This window comes from Schistocerca nitens, chromosome 4 (assembly GCF_023898315.1).
Source record: "Schistocerca nitens isolate TAMUIC-IGC-003100 chromosome 4, iqSchNite1.1, whole genome shotgun sequence".
Classification (NCBI taxonomy): Eukaryota; Metazoa; Arthropoda; class Insecta; order Orthoptera; family Acrididae; genus Schistocerca; species Schistocerca nitens.
Window position 1 is genome coordinate 240,721,554 of NC_064617.1, and position 22,041 is coordinate 240,743,594.

Sequence of the window (22,041 nt, forward strand, 5' to 3'; positions counted from 1 at the left end):
TTAGCAAAGTATGTATTGTGATGGTGAGTTAAAATGCCTAGCTGCATGAAAAGGTACCAGCATGATGTATGTGGGTTTATTATTCTAACTGATCACTTTTGTGCACTCAATACTTCCTTTCTAAGTTTAAAAACCAGCTTTGTTTTATGAAAAGATTCACAATATTTATGAACCACATGAATATTTTTGCACAGCTTTCATGCCCTCAATACAACTTAAGTTGAATTGGTTTTTTCTGTTGATACCACATCATATATGGTACATGATTACAAACTGTTACGTAAGTAACATGAAGTCTTGGTACAGTACACAAATAGTGATGATCCACTTGTTGTTATCTTTTCTACATTGATTGTCATATAATTAATACTAAGAAAATCCTTAGAAACTGTTCCTGAAATATACATATCCACAAATATGCTGTTGTACTTTTTTCATATTGCATCTAACTCTAAAATATATTTCTGTTTATTACATTATTAACAGAAACTTATTTTTTTTCGAATGCTGTACCACCAAAAATGCACATTTTCAAGCATTCAGGCCTTTTTTTATTAAAACAATTCCATTATCCAGTTATATGTGCCAAACAGTGGAATTTCCAGGTTGAAATACCAACAATATTATGAAAAAGATAAATTGCTATTCACCATAAAGAAGACACATTGAGTTGCAGATAGGACAGTGAATACACATTAAGCTTTTGGCCACAGTCTTCTTCAGAAAAGAAAACACACAAACATTCACACAAGCAAGTGCTCATGTGAATGTGTATGTTTGCTTTCTTTCCTAAAGAAGGCTTTAGGCCAAAGCTAAGTGTGTAAGGGTGTCTTTGTTGTGCCTGTCTGCAACTCAGTGTGTCATCTTTACAGTGAGTAGCAATCTATCCTTTTCCTAATATTACATATATCAGAAGCAGAAATCGATGAGCACACACACTATATGTGACATTTCTGGGTACCCAGAATGTGGATAAGTTAACCTAAAATTCAGGTCTGCCTACTTTCCACTTACAGTTTTCTCTCTTCGTGTTGAGTTGCAGACAAGTTGCCTCTCATACTTTCAGTACGTGATGTGACATAATCTTCTGGACAAAGCAACTAAGTAGGAAAAAAGCATTTATACTGAAGAAGTGTGCTATAAGAATATTGTGCCAAGTATATAATCATTCATCTAGGAGAAGCCTCTCCAGGGGCCTGGGTATTCTTAAGCCTATGTGCCAAAGCATATACTCTCTAATGGTATTTACAAGTAATAATAAGAGTGATTTAGGATGAACTGCAATTCACAAAAAAATACTAGAAATAAAAATTATTTTCTTGTAGGCTGTGCATATCGCTCTAGGGTTCAAAATGGAGTTTTATACTTTGGTGCAAAAGTTACCAGTAGACATCAGGCTGGAAACTGAAAATCTCCATATATCCATAAACAAAGCAAAAGAATACTGCATTAGCCACTACTTCTATAATTTATTAGAATATTTTGACTCAAGGGGTGTGAATTCCATGTCACTCTAATATTTGTTGTAATGAAATAAATTCTGACATTGGCCACAATTGGGCATTGAAATGAGTGCAGTGGTGACAAGTGAAAATTTGTACCAGACCGGGACTCAAACCTGGATTTTCCACTTCACACAAGTGGTCACCTTAACTGCATATTACACACATCTTGAGTTTGCCAGTATATACAGAACTGATAGTCACCTGTGTAAAGGTCCATAAATACTTTAAGTGTGGTATGAAAGTTCTGACCAAATGTAAATAACTTAGGAGTAAAGAGACCATTCACTGAATAGCAGAAGCATTGAGTTACTGACAGGCAACACAAAAGAAAAAGAAAACTTGCTAGCTTTCAGAATAAATCCAGCGTCAAGCTGGAGTAGAAATACACACACACACACACACACACAAATGTGCCACTATATTGTGGCAGTTGGACACCAATGGCAAGACTGCATTTCAGCAAGTAGGCTCGGACAGGTTAGGGAGGGGGTTGTGTCAGGTGGGATGAGTAGAGGGAGAGAGAATGGGTGGCAGGAAGAGAATTTAGGGGTGGGTAGCTAGTGGCTCGGAGGGAGGCAGCAGGTTTGCCAGCTACGAATGTGGGCGTGGGAGGTGGCAGATGCATGAGATAGGCATCTGCCACACATGTACCAGAGCTGGATAGGTGTGGCAGAAATTACTGTGGATATGTGGATTAGGAAGGGAGAACAGGTCATAGGAAGCGGGAAGTTTTAAGTGGAGGTTGTGGGGATAGTGGATTAACAGAGATTGACACCAGGAGTGTCATAGGAGCAAAGGGCAGGTTGTAATCACAACTCTCGTCTGCACAGTGCTGAAAAATGTGTGGTGGACGGAAGGTTCCAGATGGCCCAGACTCTGAAGCAACCCTTGGAGTTGGGCATTTTATGCTCAGCTGCATGTTGCACCACAGGGTAGTCAACTTTGATGGTGACCACAGTTTGGCAGTGGCCGTCAGTTCTAGTGCACAGCTGGTCATTGTCATAGAAATGTAAAAAAAACTGTGCAGTGATTGCTGCAGAGTTGGTGTATGACATGGGTGCCTCCAGTCTTCAACTCGATGTTGCCTATAGCCTTATACACAGTCACACACGAGTGACAATAATGACAATAGCGGCATCCCATTGTGAGCCATTCAATGCTGTTGCATATGTACAGCTCCAAGCCAGAGTCACAGTGATATCAGCTCCACGAAGCTATTTATAGCCCAGCACCAGCCTTATCAACCTCAACTTCCTGCCAGTTGCACAACCAGAAATGAATTTTTCTCTATCGCGGGCCTGTGACGAGAACCAGTCAGCTCAAACCTTCTTTAAGTGGTTGCACCTTCTTTAAGCTGTTTCCTAACTAAACACAACATGTTTTTAACTCTAAGTACCTATGTTAATGATATATGACTCTTAAGTAAGCTCTTAACAAAGAAAGTTATTGGTAGAGTCGTGTTAACAGTTAGTGATGAGTAATTTAGATGATCTTCTGGATAGTGATGTTCTGGTTAGTGATGTTTTGTCAGAAGATCCTGGTGTACCTGCTTAAATGTTGTCTGGTGACTTTTTTGGTGTTCATGTTCATAACAGAGATGAGTATGGTGGTCATATACGCAGGTTGCCTTCTACTGGTGGTGGTATGGTAGTTCAATGTGGCCAGCGTGATCTGGAGAGATACCTTGATGTGTATCAGCCTTCTATGTCTGGTGTACATTTAAGTCAGTCGAGCATAAAAGGTGGTGCCTGCACATGTGGGTCACGTGACATGGGCGTTGGCCATGCAGGTGCAGAGTGCACTCTGACGACAGCTTGGGTGAAGCTGCTTGGGGTCAGGGTGCCTAGTATTACTAGGCCCATGATGGAGAAAAATTCATTTCCGGTTGTGCAAGCAGTGATGGTGACTTAACACTGTGTTATCATAAATAAAGTGTTGACCTTAAATAAAAAGACTACACAATAATCTTGCCAAAAGCCAAGCAGAAATTCTTATTGGTGTTTTAGCTCTCTGGGGTGCTCTCTGTGTCTCTGGGATATCCCTGTGAACATGTGTGTCTCTGTAAGCCATAACTCATTAACACAGGTACTTGAAGTTAAAGACATGTTGTGTTTAGTTATGCAACTACTTAAAGAAGGTGCAACCATGTAAAGAAGGTGTTAAAGTAGTTGGGCTGGCCAGTTCTGGACACAGGCCATAGTATTACAAGGCCCGTGATAGAGAAAAATTCATTTCCTGTTGCACAACTGGCAGGAAGTTGCACTACTGGTTAGTCAACTTTGTTGGTGACCATATTTTGGCAGTGGCCATTAGATCTGGTGAACAGCTGGTCATTGTATTACCAATGTAAAAATCAGTGCAGTGATTGCTGCAGAGTTGGTGTATGACATGGGTGCTTTCACCAGTAGGCCTGCCTCTAATGTCGTAGCATAAGCCTGTGATATAACTGGAGTAGGATTTACTGGATGGGTAGATAGGATAGGTCTTGCACCTGCATCTTCCACAGGAAAGGCAAGGATTTGGAATGGGAGTGGCATAGGGATGAGAGTAAGTTGGGTAGGACTTCGATTATCTATCATCATGCTTGGAAATGAGAGACATCCTTACCCAAGAAACTTCCTGTGTCTCGAAAGTCATATTCCGTCACCCAACCAACCTACACAACATCCTTGTCCATCCCTGTGCCACTCCTGTTCCAAATCCCTTGCTATAGGGTTCATGTCTTATTGGAAAACCCAGGTGCAAGACCTGCCCAGTCCACTCACTCACCACTTCCTACTCCAATCCTGTCACAGGCTTCTCCTATCTCACCATAGGCAAGGCCACCTGTGGAAGCAGCCATGTCATATACCAACTCTGCTGCAATCACTGCACTGCTTTTAATGTTAATATGATGATGAACCAGCTGTCCATCAGAATGAATGAGCACTGCCAAACTGAGGACAAGAATAAAGTTGGTCATCCAGTGGCGTATCATGCAGGTGAGCACTGCATGCTTGATATCAATTACTGCTTGAGATCCCGGGTTATGTGAAACCTTCCCTCCACCACCAGCTTTTCTGAACTTCACAGATGGGAGTCATCCTTGCAACACATCCTTCTCTTGAGTAACCCTTCTGGCATTTTCTTCATTAACTCACTGTCCCCACACACCCCACTCAACAATTTCCCCTTCCTCTGTCCTGTCACCCCTTCCCAATCCACATCTGCACGTCACTTTCAGCTCTGGTACCCATGCATCACATGCCTAGCTGGTTCATCTACCATCCCTCCCTCCCTACACATTCCTAGCCCACATACCTACTGCCTTCCTCTGAGCCACTAGCCACCGAACCCGAACCCCTCTCTCTGCCTCCCACCTCTGTCTCCCTCTACCCACTCCATTCGGCACAATCCCCACTCCACCACTCTGGTCCACCTGCTGAATTGCCATCTCGGCATTGTGTATCCAGCTGGCACAATGTAGGTGTGTGTGTGTGTGTGTGTGTGTGTGTTGTAGCTTGAGAAAGCATTTGTTCAAAAATCTGGAAAGTTTTCTTTCTGTTTTTTGTGTGTCTGTCAATGTGTCTGTCAATGACTACTTCACTGAGTGATCTCCTTTACTCCTAAATTATTTATGTAAATGCTTTATTTGAAGTATTAGACAAGGACAGCTGCAGAGTAGTATTAGTATAGGAGAAGGAGCAGCAGCATTTTTCAGACTAGGTATTTTCTCCTAATGTATATTTATATATAAAGTAATAACATAATTATCAGTGTGAGTAGATTGGAATTAGTCACTATTTGTTCTTGATATGCTTTATGGAAGTAGTCTGCATTGACTTCTTCTTCCATTTCACATATAACATGAACTTAATTCACATTTCCGAAGGCTCTCCTTCATGATGGAAGTGATGGAATTTATAGAACATAATATGTGAATGAATGAAAATGCTTTTATGATCTTCTTTTTCTTATTTGTTATGATACTGAACTTATCAGTATTATTTCACATGAGAACAACATGACTCTGGCATGCCAAGTACAATAAGCAGTAATCACTGGATTCTGTGAGGCCAAGGTACCTTATATGCTACATGGCTTGCATTGCTGATGTACTTTTTATTTTTCATTGAAAGCCATGCATTTAAAAAGAAACTAGGCTCTGTTTCACTTAAAAAAAGGACAGTGCCTAACTTGACATACTGGTTGGGAGGGGATAAGTAGAATGCAATAAATAGCTGCAGTATTGATTGCTTTATTTTTTAGGAAAGAAAATATGGTGACAAAAATACAATTTTTTACCTGACATTAATATGCAGTATTTTGCAGCACATTATGCACAAATTAAAACATTTAATTACTCTGAAAATCAATCAAAGATCAAGTTAAAAAAAGAATTGAATGCATGCATTCAGACCATATCGCAAAACACAGCAAAATGAATCTGAGTTGTTCTTCATCCAGGAGGAACACAGATATCCCATTCTCTCACAAGAGTTATAAAATTATGGAGTGAAAACATATCTTGCTGTTCGCCACTTACATAAAACATTGCAACCATCATTGATTAAACTCTGCTATTTTTATTTTTATCTGTTTCTGTGAAATCAGGTCATAATTTCATTTTCCTCCTCCCAGTTCACAATTTCCTCTGTCCAACCCCAATGATCTTCTTTTTCTTATTTGTTATGATACTGAACTTATCAGTATTATTTCACGTGAGAACAACATGACTCTGGCATGCCAAGTACAATAAGCAATAATCACTGGATACTGTGAGGCCAAGGTACCTTATATGCTACATGGCTTGCATGGCTTGCATGGCATGCTTGCATTGTCAGCATGACAGAATGTCAATCCTAAGGGCCTGGGTTCAATTCCTGACTGGGTCGGAGATTTTCTCCGCTCAGGGACTGGGTGTTGTGTTGTCTTAATCATCATTTCGTCCCCATCGGCGCACAAGTTGCTGAAGTGGTGTCAAATCTGAAAGACTTGCTCCTAGCAAATGGTCTACCTGATGGGAGGCCTCTGTCTTTCAAACTTTTTACTAATTGCAATATTGTTAAGCTGTGAGGAGGGACCATTCTATCAAAAGCTTTCTAGTATTTTCTCCTTCTCTCTTTATCCTCAGCATAAAATTTTGTTAAATGGTATTTTTTTGTTATTCTCATTGTTATAATTACATTTGTAAGTGTAAGCTACTCTTCAGTTGTTACTGTTGTGTGTCAAATGCTTGGTTTTAAAGCTGCAATGTAATACACTTTAATAATTCACATTTCATTTGACTGCAGTGTAAAATGTAATGTAAGAGGTCAAGTTACAGAGCAAATTGTTGAAGAGTAAGGAGTTTACTTGATCTTGTACTTCATAAATCTCGATGAGTGTAGAATATTTTTATAGTTTTGTTACAATGATTAAATATTTAAAGTATGTGAAATGAGAATACTGGGCAAGAGAAATGTTTTTATTGTCTTTTTTGTCATAACTTTAATTTGTCTGCCACTTTATTTTTTAATGTGATCAGTAATATTATGTCTGGTGTGTATGTTTCCTCTATCAGTACTGGGGTAGATAGTACAGTGTCCTGTGACATACTACAGAATTTCATGATCCATCCTTGGCCATTTCAGATTGCCAGAAGAGGACTCTATGCAGGACATCCCCTTGAGAACAAAGCTGTGATTGAATAATGGAATAAAAAGACTATAACTATGTAGTAGCATTGTACTGCAAGCAGATATAAATAAATGTATTTTTTCATTCGTTAGACAGTAGACTACATATTAACAATTTCATTATAGTATTTGCGAAAGGAAACTGACTCCCAGTAAATTGGCCATCTTTAATACATATATGTGGCTGCTTATGGCACCAACCCAAAAACTAAATAAAATATTTAGATAAATTGGAATCTGCTTTAAACAATTATTCACTCATTCTCAACATTATTTATCTACAGTAACCACTTCTTCTGAAAGTCTATGCCTCCTTCTCAGTTGTGATTCCCTTTTATATATGTATAAGATATTAAAATTTCCACAAATATTCAAAATCCATTTCAAAAACTTCTTAAGTGATTTTTCCACAGTTCACTTCATTAAGTAGTTTGAAAGGTCCATGTACAGTGGAACCTCATTCCCATTATGCACATTTTGGATAACAAGAAAAACAAACTGTAAAAAAAGGATGCATTTAATGAGCAACGTTTTGCATAACAAGCGATGACAATTTAGTGTGATGTCACCAGCTGTTTGCATGCAAAGGCAGAGATATTTAACAATATGAACACCTTTCATTGTTGGCAGTGGCATATGAACAGTGTCTTTAGTACATTCTGCAGTCTGGGTTTAGTGCTCTTTCTGCTACCATCTTAGTGCAGCTTGTGCTCAAGATTTTTTTTTAAGTTTCTTTTCACAGAGCATTTTTGTGTGTGCAAATTTTAATAACCTTTGTAGAAATGCCCCTGAAGATAAATCCAAAAGAAGATGAACATAAGAGAAAGAAAATGTCTTTAGAAATGAAACATAACATTATTGGAAAACATGAATGTATTTTGTGAGCATTGCTGATTTAGCATGTCAACAAGGACAAGATTAAGGAGACAGATGTTTCAAAGGGAGTGACAAAAGTATCTAAACAACTGTTTCGTATTCTGGATTATTATCAATGGCTGAAGAAGTGTTTAAGGGAAGCAGTGGGTGGTTTAAGAAGTTTAAGAGAAGAACTGGCATCCACAGTGTTGTGAGGCACAGTGAAGCAGCCAGCTCTGACACAAAGGCAGCAGAGAACTTCATCAGCAACTTTAAGATGCTCATAGATTCTGAGGGCTATCTGTGGCAGCAGGTTTTTAATTGTGATAATATGGGTCTATTCTGGAAAAAGATGCCAAGGCGTACAATTATAAAGTAGAGGAGAATACATTGCCCAGTCACAAGCCAATGAAAGACCATCTCATGCTGCTGTTCCATGCCAATGCAAGTGGCGATTTGAAAATTAAACTGCTGCTTGTTTACCATTCAGAAACTCCACAAGCCTTCAAGAAGTGTAAAGTCCAGAGGAGCTGGTTAAATGTGCTGTGGAGGTCCAACAACAAGGCTTAGGTGACAAGTGTTCTTTTTTATGATTGGATCAATTAAGTGATTGGTCCTTCAGTGAAATAAAAAAAAAAATTGCTAGAGATGAATCCCCCCCCCCATAAACCATGGATCTTGCTGTTGGTAGGGAGGCTCGCATGCCTCAACAATACGGATAGCCATACCGTAGGTGCAACCACAGCGGAGGGATATCTGTTTAGAGGCCAGACAAACGTGTGGTTCCAAAGAGGGGCAGCAGCCTTTTCAGTAGTTGCAGGGGCAACAGCTTGGATGATTGACTGATCTGGCCTTGTAACATTAACCAAAATGGCCTTGCTGTGCTGGTACTGCGAACGGCTGAAAGCAAGAGGAAACTACAGCTGTAATTTTTCCCAAGTGCATGCAGCATCATCTTTGCATCTGTACTATGTGCAGCATTCTAGGTACTTTGCATTGCCCACTGGGCATTCTAGCATGATGCTACTAATTTTCCTTAGTGTTGCATGCACTATTGCTCCCATAGCAGAAGTAGGTAAGACATTCAGCTCGCTACTGGTGGATGGAAATCATGGTATAATAACTTGGTTCAAATGGTTCAAATGGCTCTGAGCACTATGGGACTCAACATCTGTGGTCATAAGTCCCCTAGAACTTAGAACTACTTAAACCTAACTAACCTAAGGACATCACACACATCCATGCCCGAGGCAGGATTCGAACCTGCGACTGTAGCAGTCACGCGGTTCCTGACTGAGCGCCTACAACCGTTAGACCACCACGGCCGGCTTATATAACTGGCATCTATATAAGTGATGTTTCTGGTAAGATGGTGTCAGTCATTGAGCAGCCGCACGTGCTGCAGCACTGACATAGACTAGTTATGCCGCATTATTTTAGGAGGAGAAGTCGTATGCGGCTTGCAGTGTATAAAGCTATTGATAATATATCTATTACTACAAAGTGCAGAGTAGGTGTGCAATTTATTCTTCATCGTTCTTCATTGTTTTGTGGATGTGTACTCAATTTTACACCTACTAATGCTGATGCTAGTGCACATGGTAATGGTTGGGTTACTTTGGCTCTAGCTCGTGTTGGTAAAGTGGAGACTGTATCAGGGCTGGAGACTTTTAACAGCCGAGAAGTTTTTGCTTATTGTACATTTCAAATATGTGAAGTGTATAACAGAGATCATGGTTCATCTTACTATATGTCTATGGCCTTGTAACATTAACCAAAATGGCCTTGCTGTGCTGGTACTGCAAACAGCTAAAAGCAAGTGGAAACTACAGCTGTAATTTTTCCCAAGGGCATGCAGCTTTATTGTATGGTTAAATGATGAGGGCATTTTCTTGGGTAAAATATTCCACAGGTAAAATAGTCCCCCATTCGGATCTCTGGGTGGGGACTACTCAGGAGGATGCCATTATCAGGAGAAACAAAACTTGTGTTCTACAGATTGGAGTGTGGAATGCCAGATCCATTAATCAGGTAGGTAGGTTAGAAAATTTAAAAAGAGAAATGGATACGTTAAAGGTAGATATAGTGGGAATTAGCGAAGTTCGGTGCCAGGAGGGACAAGACTTCTGGTCAGGTGAATACAGGGTTATAAATACAAAATCAAATAGGGGTAATGCAGCAGTAGGTTTAATAATGAATAAAAAAACAGGAGCATGGGTAAGTTACTACAAATAGAATAGTGAATGCATTATTGTAACCAAGATAGACACAAAGCCCACGCCTATCACATTAGTACAAGTATATATGCCAACTAGCTCCGCAGATGACGAGGAGACTGAAGAAATGTATGATAAGATAAAAGAAATTATTCAGATAGTGAAATTTAATCATCACGGGGAACTGGAATTTGGTTGTAGGAAAAGGAAGAGAAGGAAAAGTAGTAGGTGAATATGGAATGGAGATAAGGAATGAAAGAGGGAGCTGCCTGGTAGAATTTTGCGCAGAGAATAACTTACTCATATCTAAAACTTGGTTTAAGAATCAAGAAAGAAAATTGTATATGTGGAAGAGACCTGAAAATTGGAAGGTTTCAGATAGATATGTGATGGTAAGATGGAGATTTAGGAACCACGTTTTAAACTCTGAGACATTTCCAGGGGCAGATGTGGACTCTGACTACAATCTATTGGTTATGAACTCTAGATTAAAATGGAAGAAACTGCACAAAGGTGGGGATTTTAGGAGATGGGACCTGGATAAACTGAAAGAAGCAGAGGTTGTAGAGAGTTTCAGAGAGAGCATTAGGGCACAATTGGCATGAACGGGGGAAGGGAATACAGTGGAGGAAGAATTGGTGGCTTTGAGAGATGAAACAGTAAAGGCAGCAGAGGATCAAGTTGGTAAAAAGACAAGGGCTAGTAGAAATCCTTGGGTAACAAAAGAGATATTGAATTTAATTGATGAGGGGAGAAAATATAGAAATGCAGTAAATGAAGCAGGCAAAAAGGAATACAAACATCTCAAAAATTAGATTGACAAGAAGTGCAAAATGACTAAGCAGGGATGGCTACAGGACAAATGTAAGGATGTAGGGCATATATCACTAGGAATAGATAAATAGTGCCTACAGGAAAATTAGGACACTTTTGGAGAAAAGAGAACCACTTGTATGAATATCAAGAGCTCAGATGGAAAACCAGTCCTAAGCAAAGAAGGGAAAGCAGAAAGGTGGAAGGAGTGTATAGAGGCTCTATACAAGGGTGATGTATTTGAGGGCAATATTCTTGAAATGGAAGAGGACATAGATGAAGATAAAATGGGAGATATGATAGTGCGTGAAGAATTTGACAGAGCGCTGAAAGACCTAAGCCAAAACAAGGCCACAGGAGTAGACAACATTCCATTAGAACTACTGATAGCCTTGGGAGAACCAGTCCTAACAAAACTCTACCATCTGGTGAACAAGATGTATGAGACAGGTGAAATACCCTCAGACTTCAAGAAGAATATAATAATTCCAATCTCAAAGAAAGCAGGTATTGACAGGTGTGAAAATTACCAAACTATCAGTTTAATAAATCATGGCTGCAAAATACTAACGCGAATTCTTTACAGACGAATGAAAAAATTGGTAGAAGCAGACCTCGGGGAAGATCAGTTTGGATTCCGTACAAGTGTTGGAACATGTGAGGGAATATGACTATGAATTATCTTAGAGGATAGATTAAGGAAAGGCAAACCTACATTTCTAAGCGTTTGTAGACTTAGAGAAAGCTTTTGCAATGTTACTAGAATACGCTCTTTCAAATTCTAAGGGTGGCAGGGGTAAAACACAGGGAGTGAAAGGCTATTTGCAATTTGTACAGAAAACAGATGGCAGTTACAAGAGCTGAGGGGCATAAAAGGGAAGCAGTGGTTGGGAAGGGAGTGAGACAGGTTTGTAGCCTAACCCCGATGTTATTCAATCAGTGTATTGTGCAAATAAAGGAAACAAAAGAAAAATTTGGAGTAGGAATTAAAATCCATGGAGAAGAAATAAAAACTTTGAGGTTTGCCAATGACAATGTAATTCTGTCAGAGACAGCAAAGGACCTGGAAGAGAACAGAATGGACAGTGTCTTGAAAGGAGGATATAAGGTGAAAATCAACAAAAGCAAAACGAGGATAATGGAATGTACTCAAATTAAATCAGGTGTTTCAGAGGGAATTAGATGAATAAATGAGACACTTAAAGTTGCAAATGAGTTTTACTATTTATTATTTATTTATTTATTTTATTTATTTATTTGTCCATATAAATCTCTTTTTAAGTACATATATTGTACACAGATATTGGACAGAAAACCTTTTTAGCTATTGGATTTTCAAATAATTGTCTTTTGTTTCCGGAAAACTGTTATAGCCTGATATACATTTCCCCAGAAAATTATACCGTACTTCAGTATTGAATGTACTCGAGCAAAGTATACAGCCCTAACTGTTTCTGCACTAGTACTGTTGCAGAGAATTCTTACCACATAGCTCATTTTTGCTAGTTATGAATTTATGGCTGTGATATGCGTGTTCGATTTAAGATTTTCCTGGATATGAATCCCAAGAAATTTAGTTTCATTGACAGCACTAATGTTTTGGTTATCTATACATATTACAGGTTGTGCCGGATTTTTATTTTGATCAGTGTGAAAATTCATGACTACCGTTTTTTGGGGATTAACTATTAGCCTGTTTCTGGTAAACCATTCAGACACTCCTTTTGTAATATCTTTTGCAGATGCAGTAAGATTTACTTCATTATCCTCTTCAATCAATAGACTGGTGTCATCTGCAAACAGTACTGGTTCAGAATCCCTAACGTGTGATGGGAAATCATTAATGTAGACCAAAAAAAGAAAGGGACCTAAAATGGAGCCCTGTGGGACACCATGACTTAGTCCACATGGTTCTGAAAGGTGTACCTGGAGTTAATTTCCCTCCACGTACTTAATTTCAGTTACATGAGAGCGATATTCCAAATATGATTTAATCCACTGATTTGGCACACCTCTTACACCACACCATTCGAGCTTCCTCAGGAGTATAGAATGATCAATCACGTCAAAAGCTTTTGTTAGGTCCAAGAATAAACCTGAGATATTTCTGCGGTTGTCCACTGCATTTAATACATGGTATATCAGATTGAAAGTGGCAGTTTCAATTGATCTCTGTGGTCTGAAGCAATGTTGATATCCAGAAATAATATTTATTCTTGTCGAAGAATGTAATTACTTTTGAAAGGAACACTTTTTCAATAATTTTCGAAAACCCTGACAATAGAGACACAGGCCTATAGTTACCCATACAGTGATGTTCACCTTTTTTTACATAGGGGTATTACTTTTGCCATTTTCAGTTGCTGAGGGAAGACACCACATGATAAAGATGAACTGCATATGTCCAATAAAGGTGAAAGTATTTGCCTTGCTGTTATTTTTATAACATAATCTGGAATATCATCAATACCAATTGAGTACTTACTCTTTAGTGAATTAATGGTATTTAGGAGCTCTGTTGGGCTTACTGGACTGAGGAACATGGATATATTATTTATTTCAATAGATGAAAGTTCTTTCCATGTTGTATTAGGTGGATTTCCAAATTTTTCCTTCACTAATTTCCCAGCAACAGTTGCATAGTAAGAATCGAAACTGTTTGCAACTGCCCTAGGGTCAGTCACATTCTTGCCATCATGTTATATCACAATATTTTTGTGAGTTGTCTTCTTCCCTGTAAGATCCTGCACAGCTTTCCACATGGACTTAGTTTTATTGGATGACTTCATAATATATTTGTCATTTTCCATAATTTTTGCCTCCTTTATGATGTGTTTCAAAAGTAGCTTGTATTTTTTGAAATAATTAATAAATTCTGGACTGCTGTGAGTTTTTGACTGCAGAAAAAGTTCCCGCTTCCTTTTACAAGATACTCTGATGCCTGGTGTAATCCAGTTTTTGAATCTATCTGTGCTTTTGGAAATAACTTTCCTTTGTGGAAAAGCTATGTCAAAATTATGCTTGAAAATGTTCAAAAAATGTTCCATCTATTCGTTAGTATTAGAGGTATCATATACTTCTCTCCAAGATTGTTCCCTGATTAGGTACTGGAAGTATTCAATATTTTTCCCACTATAAATCCTTTTATGGATAACATTTTCTATACTGGTCGAAATGTGATTTACAGGTTTGGTCAGTAATTGCGAAAGGTGGTCACTATAGCCGGTATCAAAGTTTTCTGATGTACACTTATCCATGTTTACACATACCTGATCAAGGAGAGTGACACTAGTTTTAGTTACATGTGTTGGAGAGCTAACAGTAAGACAAAGATTGTAGGCTTTTATAATATTTAAAAACGTTTGGGAAGCAAAGTAACTGATTATAGTTGAAGTAGAGAGGACATAAAATGTAGACTGGCGATGGAAAATTTGTTAACATCGAGGATAGATTTAAGTGTCAGAAAGTCATTTTTTAAAATATTAGTATAGAGTGTAGCCATGTATGGAAGTGAAATATGGATGATAAATAGTTTAGACAGGAAGACAATAGAAGAAGAAGAATGTGGTGCTACAGCAGAATGCTGAAGATTAGATGGTTAGATCATGCCAAGATGGCTTCAAGTGAAGTTGTATGTGATGATAAAGTGAACAAAAGTTACAGTGAAGTGGTGAAAAAGCGACCTTGCAGTGATTGCAATGGAGAAACTCCTAAGTTAAAAGAGAGCATATTAAGTCTACAGTTCACAATGGATGCATTATGATGTGAAATTTCCCACCTAACAAATGAAAATTCTGAGCTGCAAAAGCCACAGACAACACGTGTTCCTGTATCTCAGACAAGTAAACCTAAATTGCAAGACTGGAATCAAGTAAGTGCTGAAAAAGCAAAAGGGGTATCAATTGTAGCAAGTGAGCAAATTATTGTTGATAAAAATAGGTATAGTGTACTCTCAACAAGTGCTCACAGTAAATGCAAACTTGAAAGAAACACTGTGAAAAGTACGAAAGTAAGATGCAACACGAGATCCTCAGTTAAAAATTGTAAGGAACCTTTGAAAATTGCCGAAATGAAGTGTACCGGTAATGAACTCCCAAAAACAAACGGAATAATGTCAATTAATAATGAAAATGGATACGGTTCACTTTGCGAATATAAACATTGCAATGAAGTTAGTGACTCCAGCTACGAACTGTATAATTCTTGTAGTAGGAAACAAACTCTGAAGTGCAATGTGCTCTTACTATCAGATAGTCATGGAAGAAATCTTGCGGAAATCCTAAATGACACGAGCAATCATCTTTATTTATTTATTTATTTATCCATCTTTAAGCATTTACATGCAATCGATGTCGTCATGAGTAAAGCCCGGTCCACACGCAACGATCTGTCTGCGCAGACATCGGCGCAGTTGTCTGTACATGCAAAAGATCGCTGCAAATGTGGTGTGTTCACACGACACAAACCCCAGTCTACTACTCGCCCGCCATCTGTCGGTGTAGAAAAGAAATATCAGTGGCAAGCAACTACGCTCCCCGTAAACGTCAAAAATGTAATTCAGTTATTTTGAATTATAGAAATGGAGAAAGTTCTGTTGTGGTCTGTGTTCGCAACTTGTGTTGGAAAAAACATTCAGACCAACCGCAGGAACCAGAGAAAGCGGTCAAAATGGTGTAGACAGTGGCTGATAAAGCGAAAGCAGTTTTCTCACGTAAATTTACTGCGAGAGTTGCTGGGCGAACCTAACGACTGGCGAAATTATTTGCGGATGGATGTCGACACTTGTAACCCCTCATATTATGAGAAAAAATACGTGTATGAGAAGGACAATTGCTCCTCACGAACGGCTTGCCAAGCAGATCAAAATACCATAACGTTGGCTGGTATACTTGATCTACTCCTACAACAGATCTTCTAGATTTCTGAACTTTGGATAACTCTTTTCTGTAAACAGTTCGCAACGAATTTTTTTAAAAATATATATTACTGTTTCTCTGTTTGCCAAGGCGTCAACTGCCCGCAATTTTTCAATTAGAACATTGTATGCTGCTGTCTCGGGCACTATATTCTTTACTTTTTATCTTCCACAAAAATGGGTGGTTTCTATATATTTCAATGAATTCACTTACAAGCTCTCGAGAACACTAAAGAGTATCAGCCATTTTAATGCCCTGTGCGCTCAAATACAAACACTAGACTGAGCAAACAGCTGTTTCGCGCCAGATTTGCGGCGATCTCCTGTCCACACGCTCCAACTTGTCTGCGCAGATGTGGTTTGAACCCACAGATTTGAGAGGTTTCGCTCAAACCTCCAACTCCAACTTCCAGGTTTGCACACACCTCAGGTTGGTGCAAATCTTCTGTCCACACGCAACGATCTGTCTGCTCAGGTGTGATGTGCGCAGACATTTGCGCAGACAGATCGTTGCGTGTGGACGGGCCTTAATGTACAATTTACATATTAAGAAATATAACTATTGTGAGGTATCACACAAAGCTAAAGTATACATTTTAAAAGAACATACATAATAAAGGAATGCATTTGATACATAAAGATATCCCACATAACTAAAGTGTGCATTTTAAAGAATGTGCATAATAAAAAAATACATTTCATACAAAGGATTTCTCCACATGTTTAACAATTAAATGTGGAACTCCAGAGACAAGAAAAGCTTAGGAAGAGGTTCAAACAAGAGTTACAAGTTGTTTCGTAAGTCAGGTCTATTTTTGAAGAGTTTTCAAATTCTTTAACACTGTAAAAAACTTTGTCTTTCAGCCATTTTTTAGTCTTACTTTTAAATATATTAAGAGAGGCACAATGTGCCTGCACAGGTACTGTATTGAAAAGCCTTATTCCCATGTATTCATAACTGTCTTATGTTTTCTTGAGTCGAGTTGTTGGTATGTCTATCTTAACTGTTTGACGAGTGTTATGATTATGAACGGACTGCCTAAGGCTGTAACTGTTAAAGTTTTCTTTTATGTACAAAAGGCAGGTGTATATAAAAAGAGAAGGGACTGTCATTATCTGTAATTCTTTGAAGTATGGCCTACATGATACGTTATTTTTGGTAATCCCAGAGATGCTCCTGATGGCTTTCTTCTGCCAAATAAAAATTTTCCTTGACCATGGAGAATTACCCCATAGAAGAATACCATAGCTAATATGGCAATGAAAGAATGCATAATAGGAATTAATCAGTAGGCTTTCAGAAACACAGGTGCGTATTTTTTTCAGTAGATAGATAACTCGCGAAAGCTTTCGAGATATGTTGTCTATGTGACTCTGCCAGGTTAATTTCGTATCTAAGTGTATGCCAAGAAGTTTGGTAGAAGTGTACTCAACATCAGCATTGGATAAGCTGAAGGATATATTTACAGTCTTCAAGTGAGTAGTGTTGTGAAACCCGGCGCGGAAACAAAAAACGTTATAGAAGACGCCGATCTAAAAGGAAAAATACTGCGTAGCAACGACTTTATATTTTGTATAAGTGGTGCAAATGACATGGGAAGAAATGAAGCTGATATCTGCATTGAAGCCCTGAAGAACTCCCTTAAAGAAAATAAGCAGAAAAATACAATTGTCGCTACTGTTCCGCATCGGCACGATCTGATCTACAACTCGTGCGTAAACAAGGAAATACGAAAAACAAATATTAGAATTAAGGCACTATGTTCAAACTATGGAAATTGTTCTATTCTAGATATAGGAAAGTTGGATAGAGGTCAACACACATCCCGCGGACTGCACTTAAATTATGCAGGTAAATGCTATTTGTGTGAAAAATTAAATTTAATCATAAAAGAAAAAATCGAACTGAAAAACTTAATATATAAAAACAGTTTGTTCATAACTGAAAGAAGTCTGACAGAAACTTTTTTAAACTAACTCAGTCTTCACCAGACATACGTGAAGGCGAAGTACTTGACAACATCGCAAATCCCAGTAAAATCAAAATAATATCGCATAATGCCCAATATATTACCAATAAAATTGAACAAATTGATGAATTTCTACGTGTTAGTTGCCCTCATATTTATCTTATGATTGAGCTAGGGTGCAAAACTGAAGAATTATGCAGCATTAATTTACGTAATTATAAAACTGTCAGTGTCACCTCATAAAAAACAGACTATAATAGTAGGAGATGTGAAAACATTGACTCCTTAACTAATAGTGTAAGTTACCTTAGATATGACATCTCGTGGAAATCGGGTTTTCTGCCGGACATCAGCGTCTTCCAAACACGATATTTCGACGTCATTACTTGACGTCCTCATCAGGTGTGACCTGAGTCTCAGGTCACGCCTGATGAAGACGTCAAGTAATGACGTCGAAATATCGTGTTTGGAAGACGCTGATATCCGGCAGAAAAACCGATTTCCACGAGATGTCATCGAATTGCTGGGAAAGTCTAAGAAATTATACCTTAGATATATTGACATATTACATCCTATAATTACAACCACGTGGATTCAATACCAACAAGAATTCAGGTGACTCTCAGGCTTGTATTGACAATGTTATTACAAACTTAAGCAAGGAGGACCTTGTAGTTGGAACTGTTGAGAACCACATTTCGGATCATAGTGTATTAGTCCTAGAGCTTCACACTGACAATGAAATAGTATCTCATAAGGAGCAATTTACTTATAAAAGAAAGCTTGACTATCATGCATTAAAGGAAAAACTGGCATACATAAACTGGTATCAGGTAGGCTTATATGCAACAGAAGACATTAATGAAAAGTGGGAAATATTTTATACAACATTAACCCATTGTCTAAATCAAGTATGCCCAAGGGTAGAAATACTAAAGAAAGATGACAGTTCCAGGAATCTTAAACTCCCCCCCCCCTAATGTGATGAAATTAAAGAATGACATGAATGATCTATATATTCTTTTTAAAGACACCAAACTGCAGTACTTTCAGTCTAAATACAAAGCCTGTAGAAAAACCTATAGGGAAGCACTTAAGACATTAAAGGCACAGAAGTATGCAGGTGAGTCAATCCTGAAATGTTAGCAAAACAGAGTGGAATATAGTAAAGAAGGAAAGTGGGGGGAATGGCAAGGTATTGTGTAACAACATAATAATAAGGGGCAATGAAAAATTGGTTAGTGACCCAAAAGAAGAAGGTATGTGAGAGATTCATAGATCAATTTATTAAGATGAGTAAGGAGGATGTGATCAACTCACTGCAGATTCTAAATCCCAGTAATGTCAGTAATTCGTTCTTCCTGAGGTGTGTTACAGGACAGGAAATCCTGAGAACCATTTCCAACTTAAAAGCAGGTACATCCAGTGGCTGGGATGACATCTCAGCCAAATTTCTGAAAGAATGCAGTAATGAGTTAATAAAGCCACTGCAACATTTAATAAACAGCTTTTTCAGACAGGGGTCATTTCCTGACTTGTTAAAAGTCACTGAAATAAGACTGGTGCATAAAAAGGGAAAAACTACTGATGTACAAAATTATAGGCCTATTTCATTGACATCAGAACTTAGTAAGTTGTTGGAAGGCTATTTCTTGATCAATTGGAATCATTTTTCTCTAAGTACAATATATTAAAAAGTTCTCAACACGGTTTCAGGAGGGGTAAGTCTACATTAACAGCCATAGCCACATTTATTCAAGCAGTATTGAACAAACTTGATGAAGGAAACAAAGTTATTGGCACCTTTCTAGACCTATCTAAGGCTTTTGATACTGTAAATCACTCCATTCTTCTACATAAGTTAGAAACTTATGGGGTCAGAGGAGTGGCATTAGATTTGTTAAGATCATACCTTGCTGACAGGAGACAATGTGTTCAGTTGTATCATCCAGCCAGGGGACTTATACAAACAGTAAAATCATCTTATAAAATTCTTAATTGTGGAGTCCCTCAGGGAAGTATTATTGGGCCTTTTCTGTTCATTGTGTACATCAATGATTTAATAATTCCAAAAAATGCAGACCTTGTGAATTATGCCGACGACACCTTCATAATCTAGGGCCCTACAAAACAGCTAGCAGTGCAAAATAATATGAAGAACACTAGCCTCATCCCAGAATATATGACTAAAAATAAATTGGTGTTAAATAAGAAAAAGACAATTCTAACGGAGTTTATGTTAATTACGAATCAAGACAAGTGGATACTGAGCCAGAGTTATCAATTGAAACAATTGATAAACATAAATTCCTAGGTATTATAGTTGATGAACATCTTACATGGAAGGAGCACATCAGCTACATGTGTAAAAAAATCTCGTATAATACCTACCTGCTAAAATGCCTTTCTAGCATAATAGCATCACCAGTCTCAAGACAAATCTATTTTGGTATTATACACTCTCACCTACAGTACGGTATCGAGATTTTGGGCGGGGTACCAACGGTATACATGGATAGGGCTTTTAGAGCCCAGAAGAGAGCAATTAGGATAATAGCGAATATTAGTAAACGTCAATCCTGTAGAGAATACTTCATTAAGTATAATATACTAACAGTGTATTCATTACATGTTCTAAGGACTATACTGTTTGTAAAAGAAAATATGGAGCACAGTATAATAAATAGTGATATCCATAGTTATAACACAAGGAAGACATAGGATTACCACACAAAATTCAGAAATAAAAAAGCAACCGATCATTATCCATTTTCTGCTGGGGGATTTTTTTACAACAGATGGTCAAATACCGTAAAAATGTTAAAAGGAAACATATTTAAAATAAAATTAAAGCTGCTGTTAATTGCTAAATGTTTGTACTCCATCAAGGATTTTTAATGTTGTATGTACTTTTTTTCTGCTACTAAATTATTATTGTTCATGTATGTACTGACTGACTATGTCCATGACTGTAAAAGTTATTATGGACAAATAAACCATTATTATTATTATTATTATGTAACTAATGAGGACTATAGAGGGTCTATACAAGGGAGATGTACTTGAGGACAAGGGTGGGAATTTAAGGAGATGGGACCTGGATAAACTGAAAGTACCAGAGGTTGTACAGAGTTTCAGGGAGAGCATAAGGGAACAATGGACAGGAATGGGGAAAGAAATACAGTAGAAGAAGAATGGGTAGCTCTGAGGGATGAAGTAGTGAAGGCAGCAGAGGATCAAGTAGGTAAAAAGACAAGGGCTGGAATAAATCCTTGGGTAACAGAAGAAATATTGAATTTAATTGATGAAAGGAGAAAATATAAAAATGTAGTAAATGAAGCAGGCAAAAAGGAATACAAATGGCTCAAAAATGAGATCAACAGGAAGTGCAAAATGGCTAAGCAGGGATGGCTAGATGACAAATGTAAGGATGTAGTGGAATATCTCACTAGGGGTAAGATAAACACTGTCTACAGGAAAATTAAAGAGACCTTTGCAGAAAAGAGAGGCTCTTGTGTGAATATCAAGAGCTCAGATGGAAACCGAGTTCTAAGCAAAGAAGGGAAAGCAGAAAGGTGGAAGGAGTATATAGAGGGTCTATACAAGGGTGATGTACTTGAGGACAATATTATGGAAATGGAAGAGGATGTAGATGAAGATGAAATGGGAGATACGATACTGCATGAAGAGTTTGACAGAGCACTGAAAGACCTGAGTCGAAACAAGGCCCCGGGAGTAGACAACATTCCATTGGAACTACTGACGGCCTTGGGAGAACCAGTCCTGACAAAACTCTACCACCTGGTGAGCAAGATGTATGAGACAGGTGAAATACCCTCAGACTTCAAGAAGAATATAATAATTCCAATCCCAAAGAAAGCAGGTGTTGACAGATGTGAAAATTACTGAACTATCAGTTTAATAAGTCACAGCTGCAAAATACTAATGCGAATTCTTTACAGACGAATGGAAAAACTGGTAGAAGCCGACCTCGGCGAAGATCAGTTTGGATTCCGTTGAAATGTTGGAACACGTGTGGCAACACTGACCCTATGCCTTATCTTAGAAAATAGATTAACTCAGGCAAACCTACATTTCTAGCCTTTGTAG